The following is a 13,363-nucleotide window of genomic DNA, read 5'->3' as shown; positions in this document are numbered from 1 at the left end:
CGCTGGTGAGCATGTTACTAACAGCTAAATGTGGTCACTGACCACATTCTGAGATCCAATAGGCACTTTGCTAATTGGCTTTAGATATGGAACTTGTCTTTTTCTACTTGTCTTGGGTAGGAATAAAGGACCCCAGTAATCTATTCTGTACCTCCTAACTTGGATTTTTAAAACATATCAGTTGTTCTCGTGATTAGATTATGTCCTTTAGGCTCATTCTCTCTTAGTATTTTCTGAAAATGTCAGCTTCCTCATCTACGCAGTGATAGCCCCACCTCTCTGGTTGCTGCACCCATGCCTCCATGTCTTGGTCCCACAGATGTCTCAGGCTCTCCTCTACTAACCAAGATAGCAGATAAACCCTGCCTAACTTGACCACAACTCACATTTCATTTTACTAACTCTTCACCAGCCCTCCCTACACATCATTATATGAGCTGAACTCACGTTAAAAGTAATGCTGAAAATCCTTGTTGTGTCTCTAAACTGCTGCCCTTCATTTACAAGGATGGGAGCACTTTCCCATAGTCAGAACTAAATGTATTTTTTAGTTCATTTATTATAATTTGGATACAAGAAAATTCATCCCTTTTACTGTATAGTTCCACAAATTTTAACAAATGTTTACAGTCACTTAACAATGATCACAATCAGGATACAGAACTCTCTCAACCCCCAAAATTCCCTTGTGTTACTCCATTGTACTCAACCTCTCTCCCCATCCTTAGCACCTGGAAATACCTGATCCGTTTTCTGTTCCTATAATTTTGCCTTATCCAAAATGTCATATAAAAGGAACACTTTACATAGGCCTCTTTTACTTGGATTAATGCTTTTGAAATTTATCCTCGTTATTGCATGAATCAATATTTCCTTCTTTTTAATTATGGTAGTGTTCTTTGTATGGATGTACCATATTTTATCTATCTATTGAAAGGCACTTAGGTTGTTTTTGGTTTGGGAAGTTATGAATAAAGCTGCTATAAATAATTGCTGAAATTTTTTGTGGGAATATCAATTTTCATTTTTTTGAGTAAACATTTAAGTGGGACTGCAAGGTGATATAGTAAGAGTATGTTTAATTTTTTTAGACTCCCAAATTTTTCCAAAGTGTATGTACCAGTTTCAACAGCAATGTATTTTATTTACTTCATTGTATTTTCTTTAAAAAACAAAACTTTATTGAAATATAATTCTCCTAACATAAAATTCATCCACTTAAAGTTCACAATTCATTAATTTTTAGTATACTCATGGAACTGTGCAAAGATTACTACAATCAAGTTTTAGAACATTTTCATCACCTCAAAAAAGGAACTCTGTACCCGTTAGCAGTCCCTCTTCATTTCCTCTCAACCTCCCCAGCCCTGGGTAATCACAAATCTACTTTTTGTTTCTGTAGATTTTCTTGGACTGGACATTTCATAATAACGGAATCACACAATATGTAGTCTGCTGTGACTGGCTTGTTAACACAACTTCAAGGTTCACTGATGTGGTACTAGGCATTAATACTTCATTCTTTTATGTGGCCAAACCACTGTTTGGATATATTACATTTTATTTATCCATTCATTCATTGACAGACATTTGAGTTGTTTCTACTTTCTTGGCAATGATGAATAATGCCGATATGAACATTTGAATACAAGTTTTTGCATAGACATATGTTTCAGCACTTGGTTATATACCTAGGAATGGAATCACTGGATCATATGGTAATTCTGTTTAATTACTTGGTGAAGCAGAAGGCTGTTTTCCGAAGTAGCTGCATCATTTTACATTCCCACCAATAATGCATAGGATGATTGTGACCACGTGGATATTTCACTGTGTATACACACTGCAGGGGCTAAATCAACATCTCTGTAATTGTATAAGTGCAGGTGGAGAGGTTTTTGGAGAACTGTGCTGGCTAGGCAGAAACAAAGGGATTTGGGTACTTATACCAACAGTCTGCAGCACTACGCAAAACCTTTCAACATTCTGTGGCAAGCAGGCTTCCCTTGGTCTCCTTCATAAGAACAATCCTTTCAGCCATCCATCCTTCCTTGAATTTTCAGGGTCAGTTCAGCCAAGAGGCCCTCAGGGTTGAACTGATCACATAAAGCAGTCGTAGAAGACTGAGAGGGCTGAAAGATACAGGGATGACACCCACAGCTTCATTACATCACAGACTAGGCTCCAAGAGATGCTATACTAGTTCCATATGTCAGGCTGGTTATCAGCCAGCTCAGAGCCCAGATTTTCTGCCTCCCAACCTGTGTCTCTCCTAGGACATAACGCCCTATCGCAAGGGGACAGCCCTCCTCGGTGTCTTGGAGACTGAAGGGCCTTCAAGACCCCTAAAGCTGATTTTTCAGACAATGTGTACATTAAAGCTGACTCATGGAGAATATTTTTTGGAGGTAGGGTAGGTGGTGAACCCATCTGTCAAATCCCCTTACTATATACCAGAGCACACTCCGCTCTCACCCGGAGCCCTTACCACATTGCAGTTCGGTTTGGCTGGGTTAGGCCTGGGGGCGGGGATAGCTGGAGAAATCTCAGGGTCTCGCACACTCTTCCAATTCCTTCATTTTAACTGTGATCACCCCCTTGAGAGTGAGGCCCTTCACCTCCCACTTCACCATCTCTGACGGCTGACTTTATATTTTTGTGCTTTGCGCTCACAAGGGATACCCAAGAAGTAAGAGATTGGAGGTAGGCTCTATCACTATGGGAACCGAAGACGCCAGGACTCGCGACTTCCTATTGGGGGTGGAATTGCTGAGTGTGCGCAGTCCTCACCTCGCCACTGATCACGCCCCCAGTCTCCGTTGCCGGCTCACTCTCCGGTTTGGATGGAGACTCTCAGGAAATCTATTTTTGTGAATAACACAACATACTTTCCCATGAGAAACTCACGACGTAGCTGGAGAGGAGACAAAAAAAATAAAAAAATTTTCAGTAATTTTAAAAGTACCATTAAATAATAGAGGAATGTGAATTTCAGAAAAATTTGACCCAGTCTGAAGGGATCAAGGAAAATTGCCTGCAGAGAGAATTATTGAGCAAAACTTTGAAAGATGATTCAGAATTATCTAGAGACAATAAAAAGGGTTTATGGGCTGAAGGGTATTCCAGACAGAATAACATCATGAACAGAGAGGTAGAGGTGTCAGAACAGCATGCATGTATTAGCAGGGTGGTGTTGGCCAGCATACAGAAGCGGCAGCCACCACAAACAGCTATGTTGCCGTGGGGGTCCACTGCCGGGCGGGGGGAGCTGGTTGCTCAGGCTGGTGAGGTTGGCAGGAGCTGGGACAATGGTGGACTAGGACTTCACGCCAAAGAATCTGGGCTTTCCTTTGAAGATGCTAGGGAATCATCAAGGCACTTTTGTCAGAGAAGTCTTGAGTCCTGCCACAACCACCCTGCTCACCTGACCACCGGGTCTTAAACCATTCCCGATCTGGTTCCCCTCCTGTCCACTGGACTTCTATTCTGACCCTGTTTTTCTAAGCAATAACAAATCTAAGTGTGATGGTTCATAAGAGGACGGTTGTTGTCAATTCCAAGGCTGTTGTGAACATCTGCGGGGCACAGCAGGTAGAAGGACAGGACCAGGAGCTGGGCAAGACCAGACAATCCATACATGTCATTCTGGAGGGCAGTTTGTCAATGGAAAGTATAGGTATAGTGGATGCTGTACTGCGCCACCCTATTCTCCGAGGGACATAATCTCCCAGCTGCAGGTCTTGTTGCTAGGAAATTCTCCAAGAGACTTAACTGAGAACCCAAAGCAGACACTTAAAAATGGTCAATGAAAATAATGCTAAAAGCAAATGGATTAAAGTCGGGGATATTTAATTGTATTCAATGACTTATCAACTGGCTGATCAGAGCTGGAAGGTTCGAATTTTAAAATCCTGGGGGAGAAGAATTACACAGTAAACAGAGGGCAGAATTTAAAAGGCAAAGTCCTGGACAGAGTGGGGAGACTGATCTTTAAGGGGAGGGTGACTGCCTCTTCCTTGCAACTCGAGTTGGTGGGAGGATGAAAGGGGGATTCAGCATTTCTAGGTTTGCCCCTGGAAGTCTGAAGATGCCCATGCCTGAATATTCCATATTATCTTTGAAATCAAAGTCCATGGCAACTCTTGGGCTCAGAGGGGTTAGATTTAAGCTGGAGGTGAGACTGGAAGGATAATGCTGTCTATATGCAGCCCGCCCTTTATCTTTTTATACATTTGGGCCCATTTGGTTTAGGTGTGTCTCAAACTATGTATACTTGAATTATGGTTTGTTCATTTTTAAATCTGAGAATCTGTCTATCATATTAAGGATTAAATCCATTTACTTACATTGTTATAGTTTGCAAATCAACATCAGAAGTTGGTATGAGATTCAAGGCTCAAGGAGCACTTACATGTGCCTAGATTTGGGTCGAATGAGGTAGGGTGATGCTGGGGTGGGGGAGCAAGTAGAAGGTATGTACCAGAGGACTGGGTCTCATGGGAGTTAGAACTGGGAAGTGACTAAGCCACATGAGAATTATATAAATTTTAGAGGCTACAGACTTCTAGGAGAGGAAGGGATTGGATAGCCATCTTGTGTTTTCAAGGTGACTAAAAGCTTTTATTACTATTTTAGTATCTAAAGTTATAGTTTCTAGAATTCAAGTGTACAATTTGGTGGCTTAAAGAACAAGGTCTTATAACTTGGGTTTGACTCTAGATTCTGCCATTACTAGATGGTTGATGCTGGGAAAGTTCATCTGAGTCTCAGTTTTCTCATTGTAAAAATGGGCAAAAATCAATGTTTCCCTAAAAAGACTGTCTTGAGGATTAAATAAACTGTGTCCATAGGAAAACCTCACCAAATAGCAGCTTCTTTCCTTATTTAATCACATTACATTTTCAACTGCTGTCTCTCTGAAGAAATGTTTAGAGACACTGCCAGGTCCCTTCCAGAGCCATTTAAAATTATGAAGATGGCTTGTTTAGGCTATTTTGTGTTGGCTTTAATCACATGACCTTTCCCACCCCAGCTCCTCCATTCTTAATATCCACGCTTTTTATCACACACAGGCTGCTGGGATTTGCATGAGTTGGAGCAGATGCTCCAACTTTCTACTCTTTCTCTTTCTTTTCTGCTTACATCCTCCATAAACTGGAAGTACTGAACAGGCCTGCTCCTCTGGTTTGGCGATAGGTTTTTCCAGTTCCTATTGACTCCTATACAAGCCCTGGCAATCGCTCTACGGTTCAGCCTCTGAGTAGATCAGTGTTGTCTCCCATAAAGCCAGTCTGTAAATATCACCTTGAATCCTATGTCCTGCAGAAGCCTCCAGTCTACTGCTTTCTAGTTCCAGGATTTTTTAAAGGTCTTTGGACCTAGAGAAGAGGTTCGCTACATGTAAAATGAAGCATCACAAAACTTTTTCCTACTATTCTGTGTTGGCTGTTCATTTCCTCTTAATTATTCCTTCTCTCTCTTCTAAAATCGTCCATTATGAACAACATAGCACATCATTACCTTCTCCATTATATATAATAATTTTATGCACAGGGAAACTGTTTCCCCAGTTAGATTATAAGTTCCATTAAAGCAGGAATCCTGTGTTTCTTGAAAGGTAAACCTTCCAGGGCCCTTTGTATTCACTGCTCTGTCTCCTAATGAGCTGTGCACATAGGTGCATAATGGCCAGCTCAGGACTCAGATCTCCTGCCACCCAGCACAGTAACTTTTGGTGATACCTGCTCCCCGTATTAAGGTGACTTTCAATGGGATCCTTAGCCATAGAGACCTTTAAGATGCCCAGGTTATACTTATTTAGAGATAGATCTAAATATAGATCATCATAAATATAAAGTAGTGTATGGAGATTTTGTGGTGTGTGTGGAGGAGCGAGAGGCAAAGATTCTATTGCTTATATTTTCTCGTCTTTCAAATCTCAACACAACACTCCAGAGCATGCTCTTTTCTTCGGCAGGGTGCAGGTCCAGGTAGATTAGACATAGCTGAGGGGTAGGCCTGCAGAGGGTCCCAGAAACGCACTGCCCACCTGCACTTACCACGATTACCAGGTAGGGAGTGGTCATGTTGTCTCCCGTTGTCCGCTGCCCATGTCCACTCTGAAGTGGGGAATCCCATGATTGAAGCGACCTGCGGAGCCCAGGGACCCACTCTGGCACACAATGATCTGGTTGCCATGGTGTGTGTATCCTGTGAGTCTAGAAGCAGCACTGTCACCATAGGAACCAAGGACACAGGAACTGGTGACTTTTTCCTGGCGAGGACCCGAGTCTGCACGGTCTTCACCTTGTTTTCACTCATCCCTCCACTTTAGCATGAGAGGCAGAGTAAGAGCTTCTTTAACTCAAAAAAGAAAAGTCAAGGGTCTAATTACAATCCCTTTATAACCTACAGTTTATACACTATAGAAACTGTTAAGCCCTCAGTAGATCACATCTAGTTTAAAAACAACGCAGTTAGGGCCCTCATAGCCCCCAAGGATGCTTTTGTTATTTTGCTATTTATTGTACCAGCTTAAACTGGGGGTGAGCGGGCAGGAGTGCCCCTCTCGGAGCAGGGAGGAGAGAACCGGGGTCAGGGTGGTGGCCACCACCCATTCCAGGTCTCACAGTAGCCTCAGCCCTATCCCCAGCCAGGTCCACACCACTACTGGTTGGTGCCTCCACTCTGGCACCGGTGGAAGGGACCCCAACCAGAAACCCTAGGCACTCCAAGAGCTCGGCATCCAGCAAAGGAGCCCCCAAAAGTCAGGTCTCACATGGGGTTCCTCGGTCCCATGGAGATGTGTCCAACCTCTGAACCTGCTTCTTGGAGGACGGATTTCCATAATGGAAATCCCACATTCCCCAGGTGGTCAGCATGCACTTGTAGCAGGAAGGGCTTTGGCTCAGTGACAGAAGACCTGGCTGTCCCTGAGCCAGGTACTGTTCCAGAGAGACCCCTACAGGCACTGCCCGCAACCAGGGTTCTCAGGGAAGACCTGGGGTCCTGGTGGGGAATACAACACCTTCCTGGCCAGGATCTGCAGCTGGCTACCAGCTGGCCATCACCCATACCAGGAAATCTGGGTGCAGAAGAAAGAGCCTGCAGACGAGCTGCTTCCATTCCGCCTCGAAAGGACTGAACCCTCTGCCAGGGCTTAGTCAGTTCATGTCTGGGGACTTGTGGAAAGAGGATCGTCCACAGCGGGGAACGGGGTTGACCTCAGGGAAGCCAGGAATGGTATCATGGGCCTCAGGAGAGGGTGAAATAACCAGGAGCAGGAAACTGAGAAAACCTACCTCCTGGGAAGCAGACTGAAGCAGGGAGTCTGTATCACCAGGCCCCTCCTGCAGGTGACCTGAGGCCAAAGTAGATAAAGACATCACAAGAAAACTACACACCAATATCCCTTATAAAAACAGATGCAAAATAACCTCAACGAAATACTAGCAAACTGAATCAAACAGCATATTAAAAAACATTATATACAATGACCAAGAGAGATTTATTCTAGGAATGCAAGGGTGGTTCAACCAAAGAAAATCAACCAATGCAATATACTACAATAACAGAATGAAGGAAAAAAATGATCATCTCAGATAATGAAGAAAAACACTTGCCAAGATCTAACACATTGTCATGGTAAAAACCACCAGAAAACGAGGAATAAAAGGGAACTTTATCAGCATGATAAAGGCATTAATGAAAAACTCGCAGCTAACATTATACTAAATAGTGAAAGACTGAAAGCTTTCCCCTTATGATCAGGAACAAGACAAGATTGGCCACTCTCATCACTACTATTCAACAGTCTACCAGAAGTTCTAGCCAGAGCAATCAGGCAAAAAAAAGAAATAAAAAGGCATTCAAATTGGAAATGAAGAAGTAAAACTATCTCTATTCTTAGATAACATGATCCTATCTATAGAAAATCCCAAAAGAAGAAAAAAAAAAAACTACTAAAGCTAATAAATTCAGTAGAGTTGCAAGGTGCAAGGTACAAGATCAATTTTTTAAACTGATAAAATCAACTATAAAAAATATATAGCTAACATCACACTTAAATAGTGAAAGACTAAATGATTTCTTCTTAAGATTGTGAATAATACAAGGATGTTGCTGTTGGGAAAGGCAGTCATGTGCGGCTTCTTGCCCTTTGGGCCTGGAACATTTCCTTGCAGAGAGATAAAGAGCACGTACAGCCCGTGCTGGGTATATCTCTTTGTTTGGGAATATCTTTTCCTGTTCCCGGCTTAATGTGTACTTCTTTGTTTTGTGTGTGTCATATGGCACCTGGCCAACGCCAGTGCTATATCTGTTCCTGGGGGGGAGGTAACAGGTTCTTTGGCCTGCAGCACAAGATGGGTGCGTGCAGACCATCTCCTTGTGTTGGCTGCGGGGCAAGCCCTGCTGACCATGGGGGACAGACACTCATTACTGAAGCTGATCTTGCTCTGTCTCTTCTCTGCGTGAGTAAAGCATTGTTCCATCCAGTGCCTACATGAGTCATGTCTTTCTTGGCTATCCCAACATCTGTAAACCATGTGGTCAGTTGACATCCTGGGATTGTTGCTCCTAGGCAACAGGTGTCACTTGATTGACATCTGCTCTCACCATTCCTTGTCAACATAATACTTATGTCTTAGTAGAATGAGATCTCCCCCACTCCACCTAAAAAAAATAAGTAAAAGGCATACCAATTGGAAAGAAATAAAACTTCCCCTATAACAACACAATTTTCTACATGGAAAAATCCAAAGGAATCTTAAAATTAAAAAAAGCTCCTAGAATATATAAGCAACATAAGCAGTTTAGTAATGTCATCGGATAGAGGACCAACACACAAAATTAATCATGTCTATATAGACATCATATCGAATTGAAACCAAAAAATTTTAAATAATACCATTGAAAATAACTCCAAAAGAATGAGATATGTAGGTATAAATATAAAATGTGCTGTATCTGTGTATTTAAATCTACAAAATACTAATGAGAAAAATCAAAAAAGAGCTAATTAAATGGAGAGACATGTCAGATACATGGATTGGATGACTCAGTATATTTAAGATGTCAATCATCCCCATGTTGAGCTACAGATTTAACACAATTCTAGTGAAAACAGCAAGATTTCTGGTGTACTTATACACAAGTTGATTTTTAAATTCTTACAGAAACAAAGAAACTAGTATAGCCAAAATTAATTTTAAAAGAAGAAGAAATTTGGTGGATTCACATGCTTTTATTTTAAGACATAAAACTATAGTAATTGAGACAGTACGGTATTAGTGAAGGAATAGACATATACATCAATATAAAGTCCAGAAACAGACTCACTCAAATATGTCCAATTGATTTTTTGCACAGATACAAAGGCAATTCGATGGAGAAAGAACAGTATTTTTCAACAAATTATGTTGGAACAGTTGAACATCCACATGCAAAAAACAAAAATGAACCTCAACCCAAACCCCACACCTTATACAAAAATTTACTGAAAATGGACCACACATCTAAATGTAAAACATGAAATTATAAAACTTTTAGAAGGAAACATAGGAGAAACAGGAAATCTTCACGTGCTGGAGTTAAGCAAAGAGTTTTAGACATCACATCAGAAGTATGCTACATTAAAGAAAAAATAGACAAGTTAGACTTCATCAAAATTCAAAACTTTTGCTCTATGCATGACACTGTTCAGAGAATGAAAAGACAAGATAAAGGTTGGGAGGATAGATTTGAAAAACGCATATACAAAAAAGGACATCTTTCTAGTATACTATATACAGAACTCTCAAAACTCAACAGTAAGAAAACTAGACAACTAATTTCGAAAATAGGCAATAGATTTGAACATACATTTCACCAATAAGTTCAAGAAAAGATGCTCAACACCATTAGCCATTAGGGTGTAATGATAAACAGACAAAGGAGTTATTTCGGGGTGATGGAACTCTTCTGGATCCTGACTGGTGGCATTTACACAAATCAATATATTTGTTAAACCTATAAAAAGTCTATTTTACTGTATTTTAATTGAAAAAATGTATAAATTTACATTTAATCCCCCAAATAAGTAAACCTATGTATGATCGCCAAAGGTGACATGTTTTGTTTTTTTAACCAAAGTCTAATTTCTCTGTTACCTCTCTTCAGATGTCAGTTTTTATCTGTTTTAAGATGACAGAGCTTATCAATTTAACATAGATGGGTACCTGCTGCTGTAGTTGTCCCAAGATTTGGTATTCATGATGAGCACTGTGAGTGGTGAACTTATCGTTTCACAGTGCTAACAAGTTCCAAAAAACAGCCATTACACATTTTAAAAGGAGGGACTGTGGATTGGGGTTAGGGTTGGGTTGAGTTGAGATTAAGGTTAGGTTTAGGTGAAACTCATAGTGAGAGAGGAGAAAACCCTGGGCAGGGGGTGTTTACAAAGAGTGCTGGGAATGGTCCACACTTAGCCATTTTATCCTCAGGATCAGGACCTGGATCCTGTGTTTATTTCTGATAGGGAGAATAGGGATTTCCATTTTATTCTTTAGACTTTTTTGTGTTCAACTTTTCAATTAAAAGTGTTCTCCTTTTATTATAATAATAATAATAATAATAATAATAATAATAATAATGATGATGATGATAATAATAATAAAAAGTGACTGCTAAGAAAAAAGGTAGTGAAGTCTAGCTTCATAAACTTTTAAAGCAGATGGACTTCCTCTCTCCGGCCACATATCTGGGTTTGCATTTGTTTTGCAGATGTTCCCAAGCAAGGTGCTGCCCTGCCATCTAGTGGCCACGTGGCAAGGGAGCCTTCCAACCAGTATTTCAACAAGGAAAAAATCTGATTATCAAGTTTGAAGACAACAAATATAGTGTTCTAGGTAAAACTTTGATTTGGTTTGAGTCTCCAACTATAATATTGGATTTGCCTATTTTTCTTCCATTTCTGTCGGTTTTTGTCTCATATATTTTGATGCTCTGTTATTAGGTGCATACATTTAGGATTCTATGGCTTCTCAGAGAATGACCCATCTACTATTATGTAGTGTCTCTGTTCATCCCTGATATTCCTGGTTCCAAAGTCTACTTGGTCCAAATTAATATAGCTACTTCAGCTTTATTTTGATTAGTATTATCAATTTTATCTTTCTCAATCCCTTTACTTTTAATCTATTGGACTCTTTATATTTCAAGTGGTTTTCTTATAGGCAACACATAGTTGAGCCTTATGTTCTTTTTAAATTCACTCTGACAATCTCTGTATTTTAATTGGTGTAAACAGATCCATTGACATTTAAAGTGATTACTGGTACAGCAGTCCCCCTTATCTGTAGGGGATCTGTTCCAAGACCCTCCATGGATGCCTGAAACTATAGATAGTACCAAATCCTATCTATACTATGTTTTTTCCTATACATACAATAAAATTTAATTTATAAATTAGGCACAGTAAGAGATTAACAATAACTAAATAGAATAATTATAATAATGTACTGTAATTAGTTATGTCAATCGAAAACCATTTTCTGTTTATGTCTTCCACTCACAAATTTAATGCTTTTTCCATCTCAAGTAAGCACTTGTAACACACTGTGGCTGTAACTTTTGCAGTTTGAGGTGTGACAGCAAAACTAGCACAACTTTCTTTTTCCTTCACAATTTCACACATTTGTTCTTACCATAGATCTTAGCAACATTGGCACACAATTTTTTTCTTTCCTTATAAACTCAAGAACTGTCACCTTTTTACTTAAAAGAAGTACTTTACAGCTTCTCCTTGGCATACCCGAATTGCCAGCATCACTACCCTGAGCTTTGGGGCTATTATTAAGTAAAATAAGGGTTGCTTGAACATAAGTATTGTGATATAGCAAGTTGATTCCATAATGGAGAAAGCTACTAAGTGACTAGTAGCATGAGACGCTAGACAAAAGGATGACTCAGTCTCATCCAGGGCAGGACAGGGTGGGAAGGCATGAGATTTCATCACGATCCTTAGAATAGCAAATAGTCTTTCTGTCAAAGTCAGTTGGGTGTCAAAAATTTGGGAGTTCATAAGTAAACTAGAATTGTTCATGTGGTGATATAAATGACATGAGGGAATTAAACAATAATGGAAATTGTTTAACACAAAACATGGGAGCAAATGACCCCGTGCCTGGAGAGAAAGAGCATCATGGTAGAAGATAGGCTCTGAGATGACTTGTGATTTACTGACTTGGGCAAGTTAATTAAGTCTCAGTTTTCTCATCTGTAAAGTGCAGATCATGATCATAAGTATTCATAAACTTATTACAAAGATTAAACAATATTCCAGTAGGCAGGAATGGGAGAAGAGGTACACATGAAAAGAGTTGCAGTTAATTTATTAATGGTTGAAAGTAGGTAATGGGTTGGGCATGGGGTTTATTATATCATTCTTTTTAACTTTGATTTCCATAATAAAAGATTTTTAAAAGAAGTAGAAATGGCCAAGGCTGCTATTGCCTACCCAGAATCTATGCTCTCATTTTCTATTACAAACTGAACCCCTATATTGTTGGGGTTGCAAGAGACCTGTCCAGATTAACTTTTAATGATTTTTTTTCCAGTCTCCCTTGTAGATGTGAGTGACCAGTGAAAAGCAGACACAAGCCACTGGGTGTGGTTTACAAGAAAACTCTTTCAAGATACTGGCTCAGCTGTTAGGTGAGCCTGTTACCCTTGCCTCTTCCTCTTTCTGCCGCCTGTGACAACACCTGGGGAAGGAACTGGCAGGGTCATCTTGCATCACAAGCAACCTGAAGGCCAGAATGTGTGATGCTTTGAAAGGTGTCGCCAAAAGATAAAAGGAACCTGGATACTTGATGACTGTGGAGCTGCCACACCTGCTCTGGAATGCATTTCCCTTTTGTTCAACAGAGAGAACTTTTTCTTATTGTAACTTTGCATTTGCCCTTACAGAGGCTGTAAAAGAGGGGTTTTTGTTTGTTTCTTTTCTTAAGCTCACAAACGCGGCTGCTTTTTGGAATTATCTAGAGTGTTTTAAAAAATATTAAGGCTTGAGCTCCACTTCCGGAGTGCCTAATTTCATTGATTTGGGGTTAGGCCTAGGCATTAGAATTTGTAAAAGTGGCCCCTGGTGATTCTAATTTGGAGACTTACCGTTTCAGCTCGCCATTTGATCTCCGGAGCGCTTGGCTCCTGGCTGAGCAACCGCCAGGATAAGCAACTAAGATCAACCTTGACGGTACTGCGTAGGAGGAGCACGAGTCCAAGTAGCCTTTGGCCGCAAAGCCGACCAAGTCCGCCTTTTCCCCTCCCCAGCCCCACCCCTAACCCCCGACGCCCCGTGGTCTTGGATGACGCGAAATACGCT

The 13,363-nt window shown here is 40.6% G+C and overlaps 1 long non-coding RNA gene across 4 annotated transcripts; it reads right to left on the bottom strand.

Moving 5' to 3' along the window:
* Window positions 1-541: 541 nt before the first annotated feature.
* On the bottom strand, window positions 542-13,328 carry LOC120585287 (uncharacterized). Of its 4 annotated transcripts, none has more exons than XR_005648294.1 (4): window positions 13,150-13,328; window positions 7,302-7,411; window positions 6,060-6,363; window positions 542-2,914 (listed from the first exon to the last, which is right to left on the bottom strand). It is a non-coding gene; the product is annotated as an uncharacterized LOC120585287 (long non-coding RNA). The 4 variants fall into 4 exon arrangements; XR_005648292.1 differs by having other exon boundaries at window positions 7,302-7,360; window positions 13,150-13,327; XR_005648293.1 differs by having other exon boundaries at window positions 6,060-6,357; window positions 7,302-7,360; window positions 13,150-13,327.
* Between the last annotated feature and the right edge of the window lie 35 nt (window positions 13,329-13,363).

The sequence above is a fragment of the Pteropus medius genome, unplaced genomic scaffold, assembly GCF_902729225.1.
Source record: "Pteropus medius unplaced genomic scaffold, Ma_sr-lr_union100, whole genome shotgun sequence".
Classification (NCBI taxonomy): Eukaryota; Metazoa; Chordata; class Mammalia; order Chiroptera; family Pteropodidae; genus Pteropus; species Pteropus medius.
The sequence above is the reverse complement of the archived record's forward strand: the minus strand, read 5'-3'. Positions and strand labels throughout refer to the sequence as shown.